Source organism: Acomys minous (assembly GCF_964271855.1).
Source record: "Acomys minous genome assembly, chromosome: 9".
NCBI classification, from domain to species: Eukaryota; Metazoa; Chordata; class Mammalia; order Rodentia; family Muridae; genus Acomys; species Acomys minous.
Genome location: NC_140490.1, coordinates 2,536,169 through 2,543,198, shown reverse-complemented (window position 1 = coordinate 2,543,198; position 7,030 = coordinate 2,536,169). Strand labels below are relative to the sequence as shown.

General features: G+C 41.0%; 1 long non-coding RNA gene across 1 annotated transcript; it reads left to right on the top strand.

Moving 5' to 3' along the window:
• The first annotated feature begins 1,332 nt into the window (after nt 1-1,332).
• LOC311605587 lies at nt 1,333-5,500 on the top strand. Its single transcript, XR_014782018.1, has 3 exons — nt 1,333-1,391; nt 2,469-2,612; nt 3,727-5,500. It is a non-coding gene; the product is annotated as an uncharacterized lncRNA (long non-coding RNA).
• The last annotated feature ends 1,530 nt before the right edge of the window (nt 5,501-7,030 follow it).

Sequence of the window (7,030 nt, the reverse complement as noted above, 5' to 3'; positions counted from 1 at the left end):
GGACACAGATTAGCAGAATGGATACATAAATAAGATCCAACATTCTTCTGCACTCAAGGAACACATCTAAGCCACAATGATAGACATTACCTCAGGGTAAAAGGCTGATGAAAGTATTCCAAGCAAATGGACACAGGAAGCAAGCTAATATCTAATATCTAATATCTAATAAAATTGACTTTCAACCAAAATTAATCAAAAGAGATGAAAAAGGACACTTCATACCAATCAAAGGAAAATTCAAACAAGATGACATCACAGTTCTGAACATCTACGCCCCCAATACAAGGGCACCTACATTTGTAAAAGAAATATTAACAAAGTTTAAACCACACATCGATCACCACACATTAATAATGGGAGACTTCAACAGCCCACTTTCACCAAAGGATAGGTCAATGAAACAGAAGCTAAGCTGAGAAATAATGACACTAACTTATGTCATAAATCAAATGGATCTAACAGACATCTGCAGGACTTTTCCCCCAAACACAAAAGATTATACCATCTTCTCAGCACCCCATGGAACCTTCTCCAAAATTGACCATATAGTAGGTCACAAAGAAAGCTTTAACAGATACAAGAAGATTGAAATAATACCTTGTATCCTATCAGATCACCATGGGCTAAAGCTGGACTTCAACAACAGAAATAACAAAAAGCCTCCACACACATGGAAACTAAACAACTCTCTACTCAATGACAACAGGGTCAGGGAAGAAATAAAGAAATAAATTAAGGACTTCCTAAAATTCAATGAAAATGAAGGTAAAACATACCCAAATTTATGGGACACACTGAAAGCAGTACTAAGAGGAAAGTTCATAGCACTAAGTGCCTTCAAAAAGAGATTGGAAACATCTCATACAGGCAACTTATCGACACATCTAGAAGCTGGGGCGGGGGGGGGGGGGGGGGGGAGGGGAGAAGAGAAAAGAAAAGAAAAGAAAGAGAAGCAGAAACACCCAAGGAGTAGAGAGCTGCAAATAATCAAACTCAGGCCTAAAATCAATAAATTAGAAACAGAACAATTCAAAGAATCAACAAAAACAAGAGCTGGTTCTTTGAGAGAATCAACAAGATAGACAAACTGTTAGCCAAATTTAACTAAAAGGCAGAGACACCGCAGGCAGAAGGTTATTGTTATTGTGTAGTTTAAATTCTGATTTTCTGTCTATATGTTGTGTAAACTCTGATTCCCAATTATGCTCCTGTCATGTCAATAAAGCAGCTTATAGCCAATCAATGAGCAGGAGAGAGAATAGGGCTGAACTTCCTGCCAGCCCCGGGAGGAGGAGGCAGGGGAGGGGGGGAAGCGAGGAGTGAGCCACCAGAAGTCCAAGGAGGATCAGGAGGAAGGAGCTGGAGCCGAGGAAAGCTACAGAGTGCAAGTATGGCTGGGATGTTTGCTGGGAGTAAGACAAAATAGCACAGAGGGTTAAGAACAGACTTAAACTGCTCAGATTGTATTGTGAAGCCTTGCATTATGAAATACATTATTTTGTATTTTATAATCATTTGTGTGATAGCCAGGTTAAGAAATAAGCTAAAAGAAAAAAAAACACAGTTATATAAAATTAACTTCAACAATTGGCATCCAACGAAGGGCAGAATGTACAGTAATCTAGCAAAAACTTAAAGTAAAAAATAAAACTACAGAGAAGGAACAGCAGTTTCTAAAGCAGGAAGGAGCTCACGGCCTCCTGACTAGACAGACCACCCACAGAGCAGCAAGGCCTTCATCAAAACAACAACAACAAAAAAACTGTTACATACAAAACCCCAGGAGAGACAAAGCAAAAAAAAAAAAAAAAAAAAGTGGCTCTTTAACGGAAGCAAGCTTCCCAATGTCCGATTTTCTTCCTGCAGGCCTGACTCGCTCAGGCCAGAGGAGCAAACACTTGTGGACACAGTAACTTCCCAGACAGGGGAGGGGGATCCCTTGAGGGAGGGGGAAGGAGTGGGGGGAAAGGCCTCTTCTGGAATCAGGAGCCAGAGCCAGACTGAACCGGGACGCTGGGTCTAAGAAGTCAAGTCCTTAGCAGGAGGTCCTGAGATTAAACAAGACTATTTTCTGTCTTGGAAAAAATGAAAGACACAGTGACACGGTGCTTCTGGATCCCAGTTGAGTTTGTGTATCTTAGCATACAAATAAGTCTTTCAGCGACAATTATATATTCTCTTTGGGAAAAATGAGGATAAGACAGACTTGAAGAAGGAAGAGAGAATTAAAAAAGACCAAACAGAACTCTTCCCGATAGAGAATGAGGCGTTGCTGGCAGATGGAGCTCAGGGCTCTGTAGCTGCAAGGTGCCTATCCGCGACTTCTGGAAAGGGTCCACCTGTGCGTTTTAACAATTCCAAATATGATGAACAGCGCTTCACTTGTTGAACACTAAATTGGCACAATTGGCCCAAAACTTATATTGTTTTTTTTTTCTTTGCTTGACTTTTGTTTTGAGTTACAGTGGTATGGAGTGGAGAGGCAGATCTCTTGACTTCTGGATCACCCCGATCTACACAATAAAGTCTGGGCAGGAACTCCCTGCTGATAAGCATCTTACAAAGACAGCCTAGGATTCAAAATGACAAATTTTCCTTAAAGTTACTATGTAAGTTCCTTTTTCTTAATAATGGAGTATGTGTCTTACTGATCTAAAGGATCAATCTTAGGTCTATGTAAGGAAAAGTACCACCGCTCTAAAAAGGCCAGCCAATCTCTTTAAAAGTGGAGCTTCCACTGGGAGAACTGGTGACAAAGGGTAATTGGCCTAGGAGATAAGTTCTGTTGGTCTATGTAAGGACCAAGGACGGGCGGGGAGACAAACACGCAAGCTGCCTCCCACACGAAAAGCCTTTGTACGCTGAGCTGAGGTGTCACTGCTCTGGCAGCCGGTTTAATCCCTCTAAATGTGAGCTACCTTCACGGGGGACAGGTGATGGTCACACCAGATGCAAAAAGACACAGAGGACTTACAGGTGACAAGGTGTACATCAGCCTACTTAGGTCCCAAAAACTCAAAGGCTACAATTCATATATGATTAAAAGGTGGACGTGTCCATCCCCTATGGAGAAGAGGGGTGGGACAAAAACACCTGCAAGAAAAATAAATGTAAAAACCCAGGTACAAGATGCCTACGGTAAGCTTAATGCCTTTTCTTTTGCTCAGGGCAACCAGCTTGTTTCTAAAATGAGATACATTTTCCCAGGAGACAGGTAGTGGCCTGGCCTACACATCAGGCGCCACAGAGCCTAGAGAAGGGCATTTAGAGCTATGCAATCTTGTTTTGATTTCAATTAGATAATGATTGTATGTTCTTTGGCAATGGTAATATTATACTTCCTCTTTGAAAGAGGTCAAAACGAAACAGGCCTAGGTAAAAAGGAGACTGCTAAATTATATCGGCCTATGCTTACATGACTTCAAACTGCCAAGCAGGACAGGTAACATAATTTGTTGATCCCTCCACATGGGAACGGCTCAGAGACTGGCTGAGGCATGAATGTCTATGCATAGCCAATTCTTCCTGTTGGCCACAGAATGCCCATGTCATATTATTACATGCCATTCCTTGTATGGGATGAGTGAAGATTTACAGATGCCTTTCTTCAGCCCATACAAAGAGCAGAGAACCAGCCTTGATCGTTCTGTGCACCCTGCACACCTCACGCATTTATAGTTTTAGGACTGTATATAATACTTGTGAGAAATCATATATTTTCAGAACGAAAGAACTGGATGCTGATGCTGGATCAGACCTGACAGGATTCATCCTCCAGCATGCTGAGATGCTGACATCCTGCGTTCCTCATGTTCCAGCCACAAGGGCTTTGGCTGTTGTTTGTCATCAGAACAGAACAGCTCCCAGGACAGCTTCGAAGAAAGCTCCTGATTCCAATTGGTCCAGCATTTCAGACAGTCCCACACAGGACTTTTATTAAACCTGAATTTCTCAATATTTAGAGACTGGACCTCAAATGCTATCTCTAGCTTGATTAACCATCTTCCCATTTTTATTTGGGCCCGTACATAGGTATTATTTATCCCAAATCAGCCAGAAGAAGCCTTAAAAAGAGAATGACATCTCATTTCCCTCAAAGGGGTGTTGGGTAAGGTTTTGGGCTATGGCTGTTTATTTTCATTGGGAACTAGTTATGTTATTATTGGTCTTATTCAGAGGGAGAACAAGACTGGGCTCAGGGATTTTTCTCTGAGAATATAGAAATATATAGGGATGATAGGACAAGGGTAGATTATTGAATCTACTCTTCAACTTAAGGCCTTAATTGTTACTCATAAGGCTATTTTTAATTCATTGGTATAGAGTTTTGTATACTGATGTAAAATAAGTTTATTTTTAATTCATTGTACTATTCAATTTTATCACAAGAATATACACCCTCGGTTCAAAAATAGATAAGGTAAAATATTTAGTTAAGGTCTTCAAAAACATCAGAGACCTACAGAATATGGCATTTAAAGATCTTTTTGTTTTGTTTTGGATGATACTTTGAAAGTGAGACACGTTGACTCCGGGCAACACCCGGCTTACCTCAAAGAAGGTAATGACTATTGAGGAACCTCCTTATGGAAATGGCTTAAGATGTGGCAAACCAGCACCGGGCAAAAATGTCCTTGTTTTCTGCCACAGACAGAATGCTGCCTGAAATGGGCAAGCTTGGGTGCAGGTAGAGTTGATAGCCAAACTCTGTCAAGACAGGGTAAGCAAGTTCCCAATAGTTCCTGCCTCACAAACATGTCTGTCAGATATACTGGACCGGAAGATGGAAGACGATGCTCCAAAGTGTTAGACAGTTTTGAGTGACTGTTCACATAGCAAAGTGTCTCTCTCATTTTTCTTTTCATTTTGAAAGCTCCTAACCTGCACTTCCCGTTTACTCAGGTAATTAATTTTAATTTCTTCTCAAGTCTCTGATGGGGCTGAAGACAGCAAAACACTATAAGTATAACATTAATATAATTTCTGATTATTTTGGGGTTCTTCTTGCTGTATATAGTTTATTTATATATATGTGATAATATAAATGTATAGGTAAAGGGGGCTTTTTATTAGACTAAAGGGGGGAAATGTAGGCATAAGGTTATTGTGTAGTTTAAATTCTGATTTTCTGTCTAAATGTTGTGTAAACTCTGATCCCCAATTATCTTCCTGTTATGTCAATAAAGCAGCTTACAGCCCATCAATGAGCAGGGGAGAGAATAGGGCTGGACTTCCTGCCAGCCAGGGGAGGAGGAGCCAGGGGGGAAGCGAGGAGAAGGCCACCAGGAGAGGTCCAAGGAGGATCAGGAGGAAGAAGCTGGAGCCGAGGAAAGCTACAGAGTGCAAGTTATGGCTGGGATGTTTGCTGGGAGCAAGACAAAATAGCATAGAGGGTTACGAACAGACTTAAACTGCTCAGACTGTGTTGTGAAGCCTTGTATTATAAAAGAGTCTCAATTATTTGTGTGGTAGCCAGGTTAAGAAATAAGCTAAAAGATAAGCCGGGCGTGGTGGCGCACGCCTTTAATCCCAGCACTCGGGAGGCAGAGGCAGGCTGATCGCTGTGAGTTCGAGGCCAGCCTGGTCTACAAAGCGAGTCCAGGACAGCCAAGGCTACACAGAGAAACCCTGTCTAAAAAAACCAAAAAAAAAAAAAAAAAAAAAAAAAAAAAAAAAAGAAATAAGCTAAAAGAAACAAACGCAGTTACATGAAATTAATTTCAACAAGACACTATCCAAATCAACAAAATCGGAAGTGAAAAGGGAGACCCTGAAGAAATACAAAGAATCAAGAGGTCCTACTTCAAAAGCTTATATGCCACAAAATTTGAAAAATTTAAGGAAGTGGACAATTTTCCTGATGAATTCCACTTCCCAAAGTTGAATCAAGATCAGATAACCAAATTAAATAGTCTTATTTCTCCTATAGAAATAGAAGCAGTCATCAAAAGTCTTCCAACAAAAAAAGCCCAGGGTCAGATGGTTTCAGCGCAGAATTCTACCAGACCTTCAAAGAAGAGCTAATACCGACACTCTTCAAACTGCTCCACAAAATAGAAATGGATGAAACATTACCAAACTCATTCTATGAGGCCACAGTCACTTTGATACCTACACCTCACAAAGAAAGAAAAGAACTACATGATAATCTCCTTAGATGCCGGAAAAGCATGTGATAAAATCCAACACCCACTCGTGTTTAAAGTCTTGGAGAGATCAGGGATGCAAGGCACATACCCAAACATAAAGGCTATATACAGCAAGCTAATAGCCAACATCAAATTAAATGGAGAGAAACTCAAGGAAATTCCACAAAAATCAGAGAGTAGACAAGGCTGCCCACTCTCTCCATCTCTCTTCAATATAGAACTTTAAGTTCTAGCTAGAGCAATAAGACAACAAAAGGAAATTAAGGGGCTCCACATCAGAAAGGATGTGTATATAAGTAACCCCTAAAATTCCACCGGAGAACTCCTGTATACAAATGACAAACACAGGTTTGGGAGGGGCTGCCTCCATATGGAAAGCCACATTATCTCGTTAGCTTGGTTGGTTATAAAGTCCATGTTTTGATACCTGCTCTGCCTCTCCTGTCTCTCTGGCTTCCCTCAACCCCACCCAGCCTCTTGATGCAAATCTTGGCGAATAAGAAGTAAGCTGTTACTTATTTAATTTCTAAGTCCCAAAGCTCGATGCCTTCACATCTTTGTGAGGTGGCATTGGATCAAGACTTAAGAAGTCATCTGGAACCTCATCTAAGTTTCAAACCTCTTCATGATAATTGCTCTTAAGAGTTTTCTGAGCCCTTTTTTTGATTGACATGGAAATTCAAGCCATTTGCATGACATCTATCTATCTATCTATCTATCTATCTATCTATCTATCTATCTATCCATCCATCCATCTATGTATCTGACACAGGGTCTGTCTGCACAGACCTGTTTGTCCTGAAACTTACTCTGTTGACCAGGCTGGTCTTGAACTCACAGCGACCCACCTGTCTCGGCCTCCCGAGTGCTGGGATTAA